The following is a 20,042-nucleotide window of genomic DNA, read 5'->3' as shown; positions in this document are numbered from 1 at the left end:
CCAAGGGTTTCACTACACTTTAATTCTTGAAAGAGAACAACAAATCAAAAGATCAATGATACTTGTTATTTTCTTACTTTATTGCAAATTCCTCATGATTTTAGGAAAATAATATTTCAAGTGTGTGAAGCAAAAGTGATCTATAATAAATTTCCCTAAAAAGTAAAGATCAAATGCACAAAGTGGGAAATTTCAAACCAAGATTACAGCATGCCATCTCTGACCCCCCTCTTTCAAGTTCACATTAGCAAATATAGCAATGGCAACCTGAATTCACAAATTATTTCTGGTCTATCTCAGAAACTGTTGCCTTCAACAAACCAGGAAGTAAATTGTGTTTTCTTCAGGACCAGACCCAGACTTGCATGTGTGCCTTTAGGCAGAACTCAATGAACACATTTGTAGAAAATTTGTAATGGCACCATGGTATACTAGGACATACATTTAAATTACTACATAAAGGAACTCAATCTTTAGCTAATGCCTCATGTAACATACATTTTTAAATCTATCTTCAAAGTGTTATTTGTTGTTTATGACATTTCCCTATGGGTAGTGGAAATATGAGTTGACTAGGAAAACTACATTCCATTTTCCCTAAAAGGAGCCATCTTGGCTTATAACAAAACCTATTTTCATTTCACTTTGCAAAAGAAAGTTTAATTGAAACAGAAGTGCATACTGGGTCTTTATGAAAAAGCAAAACATTAAGAAGGCACGCAATCCACTCTATATTAATGTCCCACTCCAAACAAGCACCTCCCACAACACTTAGATGTCTATAATTTATGCTGTCACAAAAATGTTTCTATTTCTTAAACTGTGTTTCATTTGGCTTTCCTAGATGATTAAGAATACTTCTCTGTTGTCAATGTGGAGCTTACTTCAGAGGTTCCTGGAAATCAGTAGCATAATGCACGTCTTTATTTTTTACATCAGTCAATTAACTGCATTAATCCCTAAAGATCTCTCAGGCAGAGATACTTGTTCAGTGTGTTTTGGAGTGTATTTTACTGCTCATTAAAGAGGAAATTAAAATTTCATGGTCTCATTACCAACATAAAATTGGATTCATTCAAATTAAATTCTGCTGAATGTAATATTAATGGACCCTTCTTCTTATTGAAATTCCTATACTCAGGGTTACACTGTAATAAGGGCAGTGGTGTATCCTAGTACTAGATAGAAAAAGAACAGTGCTTGGGGAGGCAAAAGCTATTACTATAAATGAGTATAAGTTGATAATTATCAAAATTCATTTATCAATTGGTTAGCTCTGAAGTCCCTACTTCTCTGATGACAGAGTGAGTATGTGGTTGTTCCTCTTCCTCTGCTGGGAAGCTGATAATGCTTTGCTAGTTTCCATCTTCTAAACTCTCTAGAGCACATCTCAGAAGAGAGATGGAATAAAGTGTGATCAATTCAGTCTTATTTACAATTTCTAGTAATGCTTTAATGTACATGGTTGTTTTAAAGCATTGGAAATACATTCATAGAGCATCCAAAAATCTGGTAGAAAATAATCGCATAGGATCTAAGTAAGTAATAATTCAAAGTAATACTTAGACCCTAAGTAATTAACATCCTCAATCATTCAGATAATTTTCTTTCATGCTGTTTTTTGAACATTTGACATTGAAAAGATAAGAAAATATAAACTATTGCATTAAGATTTATTGAATAATTTGCACAACAAAGATGAAACTAAAGGTTGAAAAGAGCATTTGGCAGCAGTACAAGGTAGATAGTAAACAACATATGGCAAGAGACAATAAGGTAGAGATTATCATATTTATAAGTGTGAGTTTATAAACAGCTGGACTAAAGTGAATAGCAAAAAAAAAGTGGAGAGAAAAAATGTGAGAGATATTTAATTACAAAAAGAATTCACTTAGACACAGGAGATAGAAGAAAAGAAGAAAGAAGCAAAGTCAAGTAGCTTCAAATTATTCAATCTAGAAATCTGAAAAAAAAAATGCTAGAATTAGTCTAGGTAGAAAGGGCGCCAATTTCTACAAGGAGGTTTTAGACACTTTGAATCTATATCAGTGTGATATTCAGTAATGAAATTCATGCAAGAGTTCATACATATGTTAGTTTGGGAATAACTTTCATGAATCATTAATTAAAGAAATACCAAAACAATGGTAGTTAGATAAAGAGTTTAGGGCATATGCACAACTAGGTAGCACAATGACAAGATGTAAGCAAAGAATATAAAGATGTGTGATAAAAGTGATAGAAATATCAGAAAAGTAAAATGTCATCAAATTTAAAAATGTACCAACAAAAAGTAGGAATCGTGAAAAGTGTTAAGAAAAATAGTCATATTCAATAGATCTAGCAAAACCTCTAGTAAGTTTTCAGTGGATTCACAGCAGATATCAGATAACTAGAACTTAATATGGAATGAACGTATATGAAAGAGAAAACATAAGAAGTATCTGCCAGTGAAATGAATGTAAACGTAGAAAAATAGTAGAAGAGGCAAGAATTGTTTTGGTTATTATGACAAGATCAATAATGTCCTTAGAGAAAGAATACAAGATCCAGACATGAATTCACACAGCTACTCCCACCTGATTTTTTACAAAGTCATCCAAAACACACAATGGAGAAACGACAGACTCTTTGGCAAATGTTGCTGAGAAAACTGGATATTTGCAAGCAGAAAACTGAAACTAGGTCCATATTTGTCACCCTGTACAAGTATCAACGTCAAGTGAATGGATTAAATACCTTAATATAAGACCTGAAACTTTATTTTTTAAGATCTGAAACTTTGAAACTAGTTCAGGAGAGAGTAGGAAATACACTGAAACATAGACATAGGCAATAAATTCCTAAATAGCACTCCAATGGCTCAGCAACTAAGAGAAAGGATTGACAAGTGGGACTACACAAACTAAAAAGCTTCTGCACAGCCAAAAAATGGTGATCAGATTGAAGAAGCAGCCCACAGAATGGAACAAAATGTTTGTCAGCTATACACCTAGGAAGGGATTAATAACCATAATATACAGGGAGCTCAGAAAACTGTCCAAAGAATCAATGACCCAATGAAAAAAATGGGCAACTGAACTGAGCAGAACTTTTTCAAAGATAGAAGTACATATCACCAAAAAAAATGTGAAGAAATGCTCAACATGCCTTGCCATAAGGAAATGCAAATCAAAACCACATTAAGATTTTACCTCAAGGGGAGAGCCAAGATGGTGACTATGGTGTGGAAGCAGAAAGCCTAAGCTCTGTAACTCTAAAAACCTCTCTGAGATGTTGGAGGCACACATGGCTAATTCTGACTGCTTCTAGCCAAAATTATAACTGCCATCACATTGGTGCAGAAAAAATTTCAAAGACTAACCCTCAAAATAGCCTTTAATTGCACCTCACAGCTGCAACCTGTGGCACAGCCAGCAAGGCGGGTCCAGCCTCAAGGAGTCCCTCCTCCCCCATGGTGATTTCTTTTTCTTTCCTTCTCCTTCCTCCATCAAGTGGAAAGAGAGCATCAGTTAGAATCAAACTCTGTGACATCCTGAACCACTAGCCCATGGAAAGCCACCCCATGCCACACTGCACTGAGAAAAGTTGGTGCCATTTCTCCCTGCCACTGCTGCTGGCTCCAAGCCTGCTTGCATGTCAATTGACAGAATGAGCAGGCGAGCACCACGGACCATGCAAGACTCCTCTATCCACCCCCAGGAACATAAACCAGTGCAGCCCCTGGGCAATCTGAATCCCCCTCTCAACAAAACTGAAAAACATGCAGCAAACTGTAACCTAGAACAGACAGTGGAGGGGTGGGTGGAATGCTGAACCTAACCTGAGAAAGGGGGTGGGGCAAAGAACTAAAATCTCAGCACTGAACTTTCAGTGAACAAACACAGTGATAAACCACCTCCAAAGCAGGGCATATACTGGATCACAGAGCTGATCTCCTAAACCAGAAGGCAGCATTCAAAACTGAATTGCCCCACGTCACTGGGGGAAGACACTGACCAAGCAGCTGCAGCTGAAGGATAACACAGCTGTCAGCTGTGGAAAACAATAGCTCTGACCACCCTGCATGATCTGGCAAACATACCTCACCTCATAATTTCAATTAAACTGGTAGATAAAAGAACAAAACACTACTTACAAGCCAATCACCTGGTGAGACCACGTCAGAGCTTCTGCTTATATGCTAATATCAGGACTGGATGCCAGAGGAGTAACTCCAGAACTTAGACTAAGACTAAAATTTGATTGTTCCTGAACCTGCTGTTTTTTTATTGTGTTTTTGGTTTTCTTGTTCTTTTTTTTTTGGTTTGTTTGTTTGTTATATTATTGTGGGTTTTTATTTTTATTCATTTTTCCCTATACTATAAACTTTACCATCACTATCTTCTCATCCCTACTCTCACCTCCTTCACTCTCCCTCCTTCTCCTGTGCTGCAATCCATTGCTTTCTTTCCTGACTACTCTTTTTGCCCTTTCTCATCCACTCTTCCTCCTGTCTTCACCTCCCCCTCCCATCCTCACCCAACCTGTCACAGACTACCCCTCCGTCCTACACACTCACCACCTGCTGACCAACTTTCTGTACTAACTTTACACAACCACAAGCCCCTGCCAATCCGGGACAAAAGCACTCTACACTACAACAAAAGATACACACCCAAACTCACACAAGGGCCACAAAACACAGTAGCCCCACATCACTTCCCCCACCCACCCCACCCCACTTCCTATCTCCCCTTTCAGTGCCACCCTAACCAATTTCCCAAATTTCTATCCCTGGCCTAACAAATGTTAACTCAACAACTCCTACTGTTTATACATAGTATCACCAAGGGATCTTCCATATAAAATATAAGCAAAGGTCAGGCATTGAACTAGTGAATTAGTTATTGCTAAATTACACCTCCAGTCAGGGACAGAAGTAGCACACCAACCTAGCTAACAACCAAGACAGTCACAACACAAAACTTAAATCAAGGGAAAGAAAACAGGTGCCTAAAACCAGCAACTAGGTTATCAAGAACATAGTTGCACAGCACCAAGTGGAGTGAAAGGAGGAAGAAGAAGGGATGGAAACCATTCCTCAAAAAAAAATTCAATACTGAATTCAGCAGGAAATAAAGAAAACAGACACCCAGTCCCTGACTCTGAAAAACAATGATAAACGATACTAAGGAACCCAGTGATGCCAAAAAAACACCTTCAAAGAAGAAATCTTGTAAGAAATGACTGAGAAATCATGGAGAAGATATTAGACATGGTTAACCAAAATGTACAAGAAACACTCAAAAAATTTCAAGACACCAAAAATAAAGACCACGAGAAGACACAGAAACAAATAAATGAACTTAGACATGCCCTAAATAAACACCAAAGTGAACCAGAGGACAAATAAATGAATTAAAGATGAGCATAAAAAATATTAAAGAGGAGGTAAACAAAGATATGGAAAACCACAGAAAGAAAGAATCAAACAGGAACAAAAAACACAGTGGAAGGCCACTCCAGCAGAGTAGAACAAGTGGAAGACAGAACTTCAGAACTTGAAGATAAAATAGACATTACAAAAAAACTGAAGAAATGTTAGTCATACAACTCAAGATCTGTGAGAGGAATATGCAAGACCTCACCAACACAATCAAAAGACCAAACCTGAGAATCATGGATATTGAAGAAAAGAAGAGGTCAAAACAAAAAGGATTTGTAATACATTCAATAAAATAATAACAGAAAATTTCCAAAATCTTGAGAATGTTTTGCCCATTCAGGTACATGAAGCCTCCAGGACACCAAACAGACTTGACCAAAATGGAACCTCCCCACAGCATATTATCATTAAAACAATAAGCACAGAGAATAAAGAAAGAATACTGAAGTCGGTAAGAGAGAAAAAAACCAAGTAACAAATGAAAGTAAACCGATCAAAATTACAACAGATTTCTCAATGGAAATCTTAAAAGCAAGAAGGGCATGGAATGAAAATAGCTTCAACCGTAAAATACTCTATCCAGAAAAAGTATAATTCAAAATAGATGGAGCAATAAAAATCTTCCATGATAAACAGACACTAAAACAATATATGACCACCAAGCCACCATTACAAAAAATTCTCCAAGGAACTCTGCACACAGAAAATGAAAGCAAACAAAATCAAGACAGGATGGGCCATATCAAACTGCAGGAGAAGAAAAGACAAGAAATCAGAGAGTGGCATTGATTCACCTGCACACAACCAAATACTTAAACATAAAACCCAACTAAATGGCAGGAATCACCACATACCTATCAATATTAACACTGAATGTGAACAGATTCAACTTTCCCATCAAAACACACCATCTATCAAACTCGATTAAAAAGGAAGATCCAACAATCTTTTGTTTAGAGGAGACCCGTTTCAAAGACAGAAACAAACACTGGCTTAGGGTGAAAGCTTGGAAAAAGATTTACCAAGCCAATGGCCCCCCAAAACAGACAGGAGTAACAATACTTATATCAGACAAAGAAGATTTCAAGCTTACGATGGATGATCAAATGAAATAAAGAAGGACCTTTCATACTAATAAAAGGGGAAATACACCAAAAGGAAATAACAATTATTAACCCACATTCACTCAATGTCACTGCTCACAATTTCATGAAACATACTCTAAAGGACTTAAAAGCACATAGAGACTCCAACAGAGTGGTAATAGGAGACTTTAATACCCCACTATCACCAGTAGATAGGTCACCCAAACAAAAAATCAATAAAGAAATTCTAGAACTAAATCACACCATAGATCAAATGGACCTACCTGATGTCTACAGAATATTTCATCCAACACCCATACAATGTACATTCTTCTCAGCAGCCCATGGAACTTTCTCCAAAATTGATCATATCTTAGGGCACAAAGCAAGCCTCAGCAAATATAAGAAAATAGAAAGAATCTCCTTCATTCTATCTAATCACAATGCATTAAAGATAGAACTCAAAACTAAAACAACATCAGAAAATATGCAAACAATTGAAAGCTGTACAACACATTGCTCAATGATCAGTGGGTCAATGATGAAATAAAATAGGAAATTAAAAGTTTTCTAGAAGTTAATGAAAATGAAAACACAACCTACCAGGACCTATGGGACACAGCAAAGTCAGTCCTCAGAGGAAAGTTTATAGCCATGAGTGCATATATTAAAAGGACACAAATATCTCCAATCAGCGACCTAATGGTACATCTCAAACTCCTAGAAAATTAAGAGTAAGCAAAACCCAAACCAAGCAATAGGAGAGAAATAATTAAATAAGGGCCTTAATTATTATAGAGACTAAAAAAAATAGATACAAAGAATCAACGAAACTAGAAGCCGGTTCTTTGAAATAATAAACAAGATTGATGAGCCCCTGGCAAATCTGATTAAAATGAGGAGAGAAAAGACCCTAAATAATAAAATCAGATACAAAAAAGGGGAGGTAACAAGAAACACCAAGGAAATCTAGGAAATCATCAGAGAGTGCTTTGAGAAGTTATATTCCAATGTATTTGAAAATCTTGAAGAAATGGACAAATTTCTAGGGACTTATGATCATCCAAAACTTAACCAAGAGGATATTAACCATGTAAACAGATCCATAACATGAAATGAAATTGAAGCAACAATAAAGAGTCTCCCAGAAAAGAAATTCAGGACCTGACAGATTCTCTGCTGTATTCTATCAGACCTTTAAGGAAGAACGAACACCAATTCTCCTTAAACTTTTCCACAAAACAAAGGGAAAGAACACAGCCTAGCTCATTCTATGAAGCTAGTATTACACTCATCCCAAAACTGGACAAAGACATATTCAAAAAGGAGAACTATAGGCCAATCTCCCTAATTTACATCAATGCAAAATTCCTCAATAAAGTAATGGCAAACCGAATCCAACAACATATCAGAAAGATCATTCACCATGACCAAGTCGGCTTCATCACAGGGATGCAGGGGTTGTTCAACATATGCAAATTAATATAAATGTAATACAGCACCTTAATAGAAGCAAAGACAAAAACCACTTGATTATCTCAATAAATGCAGAAAAAGCCTTTGATTGGATTCAACACAACTTCATGGCAAAAGCCTTAAGTAAACTAGGAATAGAAGGAATGTACCTCAACATCATAAAGGCTATATAACAAACCTTTGGACAACATCATACTTAATGGAGAAAATCTGAAACCATTTCCACTAATATCAGAAATGAGACAAGGGTTCCTACTCTCCCCACTCTTATTCAAGATATTCCTGGACTTCCTAGCCAGAGCAATAAGGAAAGAGGAAGTAATAAAAGGAATGCTAATAGGTAAAGAAACTGTTAAGTATCTCTATTTGCAGATGACACGATCCTATAGCTCAAAGACTCAGAAAACTCTACCCAAAAACTCCTAGACACCATAAACAGCTTCAGCAATGTAGCAGGATACAAAATCAACTTACAAAAATCAGCAGTCTTTCTATACACCAAGAATGAACAAATTGAGGAAGAATATATGAAAACATTTATAATACCCATTTACAATAGCCTCAAAAAAATCAAATTTCTGGGAGAAAACTTAACAAAGGATGTGAATGACCTCTACAAGGAGAATTACAAACCCCTGAAGAAGAGATTGAAGAAGAGTACAGAAGATGGAAAGATCTTCTGTGCTTATGGATTGGTAGAATCAACGTAGTAAAAATGGCTATACTACCAAAAGCAATCTACATGTTTAATGCAACTCCTATCAAAATCCCACTGATATTCATCACAGAGATTGAAAAATCTACCCTAAAGTTCATTTGGAAACAGAAGAGACGATGAATAGCCAAGGCGATACTCGGCAAAAAGAGCAATGCTGGAGGTATCACAATACCCAATTTCAAACTATATTACATAGCCATAGTATTAAAAGCAGCATGGTAGTAGTACAAAAATGGGTATGAAGACCAGCAGAACAGAATAGAGGACCCTGATATGAATCCACACAGGTATGCCCATCTTATTTTTTACAAAGTCGCCAAAAACATGTGATGGAGAGTGGACAGCCTCTTCAACAAATGCTGCTGGCAAAAGTGGTTATTTGCCTGCAGAAAACTGAAACTAGATCCATGCCTATCACCCTGTACTAGTATCAACTCAAAGTGGATTAAGGACAATAATATAAGACCCGAAACCTTGAAGTTAGTACAGGAAAGAGCAGGGAATACTCTGGAAACAATAGGTATAGGCAAAGAATTCCTCAGTAGAACTCCAGTAGACCAGCAACTAAAAGAAAGGATGGACAAATGGAACTACATGAAATTAAATAGCTTCTGCACAACAAAAGAAATTGTCTCTATACTGAAGAGAAAACATTAGCTGAGTATACATCAGACAAAGGACTCATAACTGGAACATACAGGAGCTCAGAAAACTAAACTCCCTGAAAATCAACGAACCAATTAAGAAGTGGATAACTGAACTAAACAGAAATTTTTTTTCTTTTATTATTCATATGTGCATACAAGGCTTGGTTCATTTCTCCCCCCTGCCCCCACCCCCTCCCTTACCACCCACTCTGCCTCCTCCCTCTCCCCACCACGCCCTCAATACCCAGCAGAAACTATTTTGCCCTTATTTCTAATTTTGTTGTAGAGAGAGTAGAAGCAATAATAGGAAGGAACAAGGGTTTTTGCTGGTTGAGATAAGGAGAGCTATACAGGGCATTGACTCACATTGATTTCCTGTGCGTGGGTGTTACCTTCTAGGTTAATTCTTTTTGATCTAACCTTTTCACTAGTTCCTAAACAGAACTTTTTTAAAGGAAGAAATCCAATTGGCCAAAAAGCTTATGAAAACATTCTCACCATCCTCAGCTATAAAGGAAATGCAACTCAAAACCACACTAAGATTCCACCTCACTCCTGTTAGAATAGCTAGCATCAAGAACACCACCATCAACAAATGTTGGCAAGGATTCAGGGAAAAAGGAACCCTCATACATTGCTGGTGGGAATGTAAGCTAGTACAACCACTTTGTAAAACAATATGGAGGCTACTTTGAAAACTAAACATAAACCTTCCATATGATCCAGCAAAACCACTCCTAGGGATATACTCAAAGGAATGCGACTCAGGTTATTCCAAAGTCACCTGCACACCCATGTTTATTGCAGCACTATTCACAATAGCCAAGCTATGGAAACAGCCAAAATGCCCCACTACTGAAGAATGGATTAAGGAACACAATAAAATTTTACTCAGCCACAAAGAAGAATGAAATTTTGTTATTCACAAGTAAATGGATGGAACAGGAAAGCATCATCTTAAGCAAAGTTAGTCAGGCGCAGATGGCCAAAAATCATATGTTCTCCCTCATATGTGGACTTTAGACCTAAAACAGTTGCAAAAATATTATTAGACATGGGTCACATGCTAAGGGGAGAGCGTGTACAGGAGGAATAGGGAAAAGGAAGGAAGCCTAAAACATGAATGTGTTTGATGTGCCCACTGTACAGGAGCTAATAAATTAATCTTAAACTGACAGCAGCCACTGTGGGAAGGTGACCGGTAGGATGAACCAATTCGGTTTTAATACACATGTGCATTGAAGCAATGTTAGGCATCTCTCTGTGTTAGCTATCCTTATCTCAAACTAGCAAAAATGCTATGTCTTTCTTATTACTTCTTATATTTTCTCTTTTTTTATTGTTTTATTATTCATATGTGCATACAAGGCTTGGGTCATTTCTCCCCCTTGCCCCCACCCCCTCCCTTACCACCCACTCCACCCCCTCCCTCTCCCCCCTACCCCCTCAATACCCAGCAGAAGCTATTTTGCCCTTATCTCTAATTTTGTTGAAGAGAGAGTATAAGCAATAATAGGAAGGAACAAGTGTTTTTGCTGGTTGAGATACGGAGAAATTGGAGAAGTGGGCAAAACAGGTCCTGCCTGGAAGCAATGGGGAGTGGAGAGGGGGAAGGAGGGAAGAGGCAGGGGTGAGACATGGCACAAACAATGTATACACAATATGAATAAATGTATACATAATGAAAAAAGATTCCACCTCACTCCTATTAGAATAGCTTCCATCAAGAACACCAACAAAAAAAATGTTGGCAAGTATGTGGGGAAAAAGGTACCCTCATAAATTGTTGGTGGGAACCTAAATTAATAAAACCACTATGGAAAATAATATGAATCCTCCTCAAAAAATCTAAAAATATAACTGCCGTATGATCCACTAATTCCACTCCTGGGAATATACCTGAAAGAATGTAAGTCGAGTTGCAATAAAGGCACTTGCACACTCATGTTCATTGCAGCATTATTCACGATACCCAAAACTTGGGAACAACCAAGATGACCCACAGCTGATGAATGGATTAAGAAAATGTGGAATTTATATACAATGGAATTTTTTTCAGCCATAAAGAATGAAATTTTGTCATTTGCTTGTGAATGTATAGAACTGGAGAACATCATCTTAAGTAAAGTTAGCAATGTTCAGAAAGCCAAAGGCCATATGTTCTCTTTCATGTGTAGAATATAAACCCAATACAAATATAAGCAATATCATATATACGTATAAATACATCCAGAACATGTACCCAAAAGTGGGACTGGTTGTGGAGACTAAAGAAGGAGGAAAAGAAGAAAAGAACAATAGTGAAAAATAATGAAATACATCACATCTGTACAAGAATAAGACACAAGGAAACACACAGAAAACTGTTGAACAGCACAGGATAGGGGGAGAAGGTGAGGAAGTGCAGAGACTTAAGTACAATACATTTACAGATAAATTACCAAGGCAAAAATCCCATTGAACAATGAAGTGAAACCTAAATAATAATGGACAGGAATGTAAAACAGGTCACACTAAGGGAAGGGCACTAATGCGAAGGAGAGGGTAAATGAAGAAAGTAAAGAAGGTGAATATGGTCGATGTACTTTCTATACAAGCATGAATATGGAACATTCAAACCAGTTGAATTCATTATAAGCAGAAGACAAAGGTGGAAAGAAGAATAATGGAGGGAATGAACCAATTTGGGGCATAACACATATATATATATAAGGAAATGTCACAATGAAACTCCCTGCATAACCATCATAAATAAATAAAAATATCTTTCTAAAAAACAATTTAATGAACAGGATGGTAAAACAAGTCCTGTCTGGGAGTTTGTACCAGTGGGAGAGAGGAGGGCATAAGGAAAGGGTGAAGGAGTGTGAACATGGTGGAAGTAGTATGTACTCATGTATGAAAATGAAACAATGAGGCCCATTGTAACTATTTTAAGAAGGGAGGCAGGGGGAATAAAGGAGAAAGATGGAGAGGATCAATCTAATTACAATATATTATAAACACTTTAGTAAAAGTCACAATGTATCCCTGGTACAACTATAATATTCTAGTAAATCAAGAAAAAACATAAAACAATAATGTCCTTAGAAAAATAAGTCATTATTCTTTATTAGAGTTCTATACTGCAGTAGAAAGCAAAAGTCAGTGATTTATTTCCTTTAAGGTTCTTTTGTACAAATTTACAATACTTTTCTCATGTGCACTACTATGTAATAAGTAAAACCAAATAAAACTGCATTTTCTTTGAAATACATACCCTAAGGAAATGGCTTCATATGTTAGGAGGACAAAGTATATAAGAATGAATGTAGAGTTTTTTTTAAACCTGTTGAAATCAGCATAAGAAGGACACTAAGGTAGAGAGGAGAAAAACCTCTATAATTATTCTAGTTATAATTATATATATATATATAAATATATATATATGTATGAATGGAAACATCACAAGGAAACACCCTGAATAGCTATCTTAAACAAATAAAAATGTCATTTTATTATTTTACAGAAATGGAAAACAGGAAGGCAAAACATGTCATGTATGGGGGGGGTTGGTATCAGTGGGAGGGGGTAAGATACAAGGAAAGAGTATAGGAGGGGGTATGGTAGAGATGTTGTGTACACATGTATGAAAATGGAAAAAATGAGACCTGTTGAAACTGTTCCAGGAATGGGGGGAGAAGGATAAAGGAGAATGGGGGGGGTGGAGTTCAGGTATGATATATTGCAAGAACTTTTGTAATGTCACATTATCCCCCCTAGTACAACAATAATAAAAAAAAAGAATTGATTGAATGAATCAAGAGGCAAAAGGGAACTGCATAGAAAAGATATGTAAAATTTTTTAAAAGAGATATTAGCACACACACACACACATACACGAGGACTGAATCAAATCTGATAACTTGATTGCTCATCAGTATCTGGTTCTTCTTTTCTTTGGTCGAACTAATTTTATAGTACCAAAGAAAAACTTTTTCTAAAAATTTGAATTGTATTTAAAGGTCGACACTCAATTTTAGACATCAAGATTCTTCATCTATCATTGTGAAACAGCTGGGATTCTGGCTTTTGTCCTCTCATTTACTAATGAGAAAATTGAAACAGTTAAAGTAGCTTCTTCAGAGTGCCACAGTGAGTCATAGAGCAAATCCTGGTTTAAACCCAAATTGTATTCCTTCTAATGGTACAAAGTCATGCAGTCCCTTTGATAGTTGTCAGTATAATCCCAATTCACCCTGACTCATAGCAATAATTAGCAAACGTTGTGCAGAATTTTTATCAGGAATCATAAATGCAGATTGTGCCTTGTAATACTCAAAATGTGATTTATCTACCTGATATAAGGTAATGTTTCCTTCAAATACAATTAATCAAACATTGTAAAATAGAGGAGTTCTGTCTTTCTCTATTTAATGTGACATCCATCAGATGTCTACCTGAAGTCTACTACATATTGCCAAGGATAAACCCCAAGGTGCTGTCTAAACAAGATTCCAATGAATCATTTGGTTATATGTAAAAATATCTATTATTTTAAATAAAATTACTTAGCATAGTTGCATAAGATCCAGTCTAAATTAATAAAAAACAAATTTTCATTTCACTGTAATTTCAGCTGTTTTTTACATTGTTGAGAATGAGTTTAATGAAAATTAAATAATAGAAATAAAAGTCCTGCCAGACTGACTCATTCACATGTAAAGTGAGTGTTTTGTGATTAGTTCTACCTCTGCTAATACAAATAAAGAAATATCTTCACAGGGTCATCACATTTTTCTTAATGATCACCCACAACGTGGCCTTTCTCCTGATATTTTGAACTTGCACTCTCATTTTGATGGCTAGTGTCCAGCCTCCTAGATTGCACAAGAAAGTATGCTGTTCATCTGGCTTTCTGCATTCCTTCTATTGCATCCATGAGCACCATATTCTGCCACTAAATTCCTATTAATTCTATTATTTCATCCCACTTATCATTTAGCGATATTATATTTTAACCTTGTTTCCTTTAAGATATTCCCTTCTTAAAGGATAATTTTCACAAAAAGAATGAAAACGTAGCTCATATAGATGAACATAATAAGGATTTTATTTAACCCCTTAATGGAGATACTGGTAAGACGCTACATTCAATTCAAAGGAAAAAGAAAAACCAGACAAATTTATACACCAAAATATCGAAATGAATGCATAATAGAGGAAACTCTAACTTTTGTAGTGGGCAATGGAATTCTATAAGGTCCAGAGTTGTACTGTAGCATCTACTGAATTGCAGTCAGATAATCCAGAAAAATTACTCCAAAAATCACCTAATTTTTCATTGAGGCATAGATTTTTCCACATGCTCTTTGAAGTTTAGACTCTTTCCATCTAAGACAATCTGACTATTCTAAAACAGTTTTACAAATTCTCCTTCACATTCCTTTTAAACTCAAAGAACATATTTATATTATCACTGGTGATTCCATATGTTTTTCCTTTATTTATTGTTGGGGGGTATATTGTGGCATTTACAAAAATTCTTACAATGTATCAAATATCATACATGAATTCACCCCTTCCCAGCTATCCTTTATTCCCCCTCCCCCTATTCCAGCCATAGTTTCAACCGGTATCATTTTTGCATGTACATACAGTATTTGCAAGTTATCTGCCCTCCTAAACCTTTCTTTCCCACCACCAACCCCCTCCTACTGGTACTATCCCCTCCAGGACATGTTCTACCTTCTTATTCTCCAATTTTGTAGAAAAAAACATGAGAAAAAATTAAAAATTACGTTTTTGTTTGTTTGAGATAAGGGTAGTTGCAGAGGGAGTTTCCTTGTGCAGGTTCATCTTTTTTTTCTTCATTCTACCTTAGTTATTTTCTTATGATAGCTTCAGCCAGTTTAAGAATTCTTTATTGATTCTCATATAAAGAGTATATCAACCATATTTGACCTACATTTTTGACATAAGAGTGTTTATATATTATTGAAAAAGTAAAATGTTACAATGCCATGTCTTCTGAAAAGTGTACGTGACCAAGCCCCAAATGCCACTGTGTCTGTTTATAATGTAATTAGTGTGTTTGAGTAACTTATGCAGTGATTTAAAAGGAAGCTCCAAGCAATGAATATCAAAACTGTTTTTATGCTTGCGTAAAATGTTTTAATATTCCTACTCAACTCAAACCAAAAGTATTGGCCTCATAATAGGCTTAATAAGTATGTGTGGAATGAAGGCATAAATCCTTATTCAGATCTTAGAAAATACAATGAGAACTTAATTGGTGACAATATACCTCCCTCTGTTTCTTTTCTATCTACAGTACATACTTGATCTAGTACTAGAGTTTTACTGGTAGATATAAATGATAAATTCAATGGGTATTCTTTGATACTTCATAGGAATGAAGAAAAAATATTATAAAATCACTCATTTCTTACATTCTAATGTCAATTCCTGCTTTTATTTGGTTATGGACTGAGAATGTCCCACAAGGGTTTGTGTGTTGGAAACTTGGTCCTCAGGGTGATATTGTTTGCAGGAGGTGATAGGACATTTACGAGGTTGGGCCTAGTAGGTGGTAATTAAGTCATTGGAGTCCCTGCCCTCCAAGAGATTAATGCTTACCTAGTAGTGTGATCTACTTCTTGTGAGAGGGAGTTGTTATAAAAGACTAAGACTGAACCCATCCCATTTTCTGGCTTTCTTTCTTACACATTATCACATTTGTGATGGCATATCACAGTTCCATGAGGCCTGCACTAGAGACTCTATGAATAGATGGGGTCAGTGATCCTAAACTTTAAGTCTCCAAAACTGTGGGCAAATGGAAACCATTTTCTTTATAAATTACCTAGCTCCAGGTATTTTATTATAACAATTGAAAATGGACTAATGTACCTTCTACTCTTAAGCATAGTGTGGTTGCTTGCAAATAATTCAGGGTTGTATACAAATAATATTGACAGCACTGATTCCTAAATTTTATCATTATAATTTCCATAACTGAGCTAAAAACCTTTTTTCTGACTAATATCTGTATCTGTTTACTTACTTTGTTGATTGTATAAAAAACTGTGATTTTGAGCAAGGTGAACTTTAAACTTGTCAGCTCATTATTTAATAAGGGTTTATTGATACCTGCAATATGTGTCCTAACGTGCTTAGTGAGGCATAGCAAAACAAGCAAGAAAGAAAAGAAATAAATGGAAAATTTCTAATTCACAGTCACCATCTTCAATGGCAAGCAGTTTTACCATCTTAGGTAAATTGATTTAAATACATACAGCAATAGGAATATACTTAAATAATGGCAATACTAAAAAAAGTAAAAATAGTAAGAAAATAATTACTTGGGTAGGTTGGACTCATCAGAAAGCCTTTAAAAAATGGAAAAATCCTCAGGAACAAAATATGTGATGGACAAAGAATTATTGAATTATATAAAATGTCTCCAGTGAATTGTTACAGAACACACTTTTTAATATTTTACCTAGAGAAAAGCAGCTATTATCATTTGAAAACTGTTTATATATGTCTTGCATTAAAGCTAAATTTGGAAATTCATTGGAATCAATAAAGATATTATTTGTCAATTCCTTACTCTATTTCACTATGTAATTGTCATTTGAGATGGGGTTATCACTATTATTCTATGGAGACATTTGTCAAGAGCTTCCAAAACAACTCTCAGGCTATAACTATTCTTTTCCTAAAGTGGTTATCAAATAAAAAAAATTCAGAGGAATTTATCTTGAAAGAGCATGTTGGTTTGAAGAGAATAGTGGCACTTTGGATATAATCTGGTGAAATATTCTAGTAAATACACAATTGATAATGTTTTTTATTCTGACTTAATTTCAACATATTGCAAAAATCTCTAAAATTTGAAATTACTTCATTGCCCTGACTTTGATTAAAAACTATAGTTAAACACATTGAAAGAACATATTTCAAATATATTTACAATGAATTGAATTCCAATGATACACTAAATGAAAACCTTCAGAGATAAAGGAAAAAAACTTATCTGTATGGGTGAAAAATAACCTATCCATTGTTTTATGGACTCATAATTCTTCCAAATATTTCAAACTTACAGATTGAAAAGATACTTTTAGTTCAATTTTGAGCTTGATGAACCAAATCTGACAGGTTTATGTTCATTTATATTCCCTGATATCAGAATGCTAGCACAGCACAGAAGCTCTATAAACTCATGCAGCTTGGAACTAAAACTGAGAGCTTTCAGTACCACAAAACTTACAAAAATCATTTAAAAACTGAACATGAAAGTCCGAATCAGAGAAAAACATAAAAATGGGCTTGTTATATCTCATGCTTCCCAGGAACATCCTGAAAAATGTAAATGGATTGAATCTAAAGATTCAAGATGTTTCAGAGTTTTATGCCATTCTCTCTCTTTTTCTTCTTCTTTCTTTTCTTCCTTCCTTCCTTCCTTCCTTCTTTCTTTCCTTCCTTCCTTTCTTTCTTTTGGCAAAGTCTCACTATGTAGCCCAGGTTGGCCTTGAACTTACTGTGTGCCCTAAATTGGTCTCAAACTTATGATTATCCTGCCTCCCAAATGCTGGGATTACAGGCATTCTCCACAACAACCAACTGTGCCATTTTCAATTATATAGATTTTGGTAAGAAATGCAAATATAGTTTTGCCAGAACAGTAAAGTAAATTTTCAAGTGGAACTTCAGTTCGGACAGCTCCATTCACAAAGCAGTGACAATTAAACAGAAGGCACCACCTGTTACTAACTCATACAAAGGTATTTCTTGGGTTATTAGATCTTTTGGATTTAAAAGATTCACATAGGTTGGAAGAAATTTCTGAAGTTTCCTTTAGAAACCTCTATGAGTTTAGAATTATTTCTAATATTAACTTTGACGAAGTAATTTTCAAATTATTATACTCCCTATACTCTAACTGAAATATAAGAATTTCCTGGTGATACTAAGTTCCACAATTACTCTAACACAGATATAATATGTTTGGTTATTGATATCCTCTGCCTGGCTTCCACTCCCATAGAGGTAAAACCAAAGTTGTTATTTTCTAGGGAATATACAGGAGTGAGTGACTTAATGAGAAGTATCACAATAAGATAGGTATTCACTCTTGGGGATATACCCAAAAGACTATTACTCCAGAGGCACCTGCACGTCCATGTTTATTGCGGCACTATTCACAATAGCCAAGTTATGGAAAAAGCCAAGATGCCCCACCACTGACAAATGGATTAAGAAAATGTGGTATGTATACACAATGGAATTTTATGCAGCCATGAAGAAGAACGAAATGGTATCATTCACTGGTAAATGGATGGAATTGTAGAACATCATTCTGAGTGAGGTTAGCGTGGCTCAAAAAACCAAAAATCATATGTTCTCCCTCATATGTGGACATTAGATCAAGGGCAAACACAACAAGGGGATTGGACTATGAGCACATGCTAAAAGCGAGAGCACACAAGGGAGGGGTGAGGATAGGTAAGACACCTAAAAAACTGGCTAGCATTTGTTGCCCTTAACACAGAGAAACTAAAGCAGATACCGTAAAGCAAGTGAGGCCAATAGGAAAAGGGGAACAGGTACTAGAGAAAAGGTTAGATCAAAAAGAATTAACCTAGAAGGTAACACCCACGCACAGGAAATCAATGTGAGTCAATGCCCTGTATAGCTCTCCTTATCTCAACCAGCAAAAACCCTTGTTCCTTCCTATTATTGCTTCTACTCTCTCTACAACAAAATTAGAAATAAGGGCAAAATAGTTTCTGCTGGGTATTGGGGGGGAGAGGGAGGGTGCGGAGTGGGTGGTAAGGGAGGGGGTGGGTGCAGGGGGGAGAAATGAACCAAGCCTTGTATGCACATATAAATAATAAAAGAAAAATGAAAAAAAAATAAGTAAAAAATAAAATCCCTGAGCTAATCTCTTGCCCAGTGAGTTAAGATCAACTAACCAACTTCATTAAACTGATTAGTTCACCAAAATGTTCTTAAGTACCACATGTGCAATCATTCTTTTAATCAGTGGCTTATGATAAATATCCAGTGGTGATATTTTGTTTATCTGTATTGCCAGAACATGTCATGAACTATCAATTTTCATTAATGGAAGTAGATTCATTAGCATATTTACATCTGCTGAAATTAGACAGCCAGTTCTAGAAACCCTAAAATCTACTCATATCACCTATATTTACAACTCTGCCCCCTTAGTACCACTCTTCTTTTAATCAAAAACTGTTTCCAGGATCATATATACCTAGTACATATGTAAATATGCGCATACTCAAGTGAGTGTCATCCTTTTTGTCCTACTTAGGCATTCAATTGATTAGATGTCAGTCACCTACATTAGGGAACACAAGCAGTTTTACGTCATTCTGTGATTGAAATGTTGCTCTCATCCAGATATACCTTCACAGACATATCCAGAAGTGTTTGACCGATGCCTGGTACCTCTTGACCCAGTCAGTCCACTCAAGGAAGAAGCCCATGTGAAGACAGAGAGGAATTTGAGCCATGTAGCCACTGTCCAAGCCCAGAACCAACAGAAAAAAGAGGCAATTACAGATTCTTCTATAGAGTCTTTGGAAGTAGCGTGCCCAGGTCAGCAAGTTGATTTCAAATTTCTAGCCACAACTCTGAAAAAATTGGTTTCTGTTCTTTTTAGCCACCAATTT

The sequence above is a fragment of the Castor canadensis genome, chromosome X (assembly GCF_047511655.1).
Source record: "Castor canadensis chromosome X, mCasCan1.hap1v2, whole genome shotgun sequence".
NCBI lineage: Eukaryota > Metazoa > Chordata > Mammalia > Rodentia > Castoridae > Castor > Castor canadensis.
The sequence above is the reverse complement of the archived record's forward strand: the minus strand, read 5'-3'. Positions refer to the sequence as shown.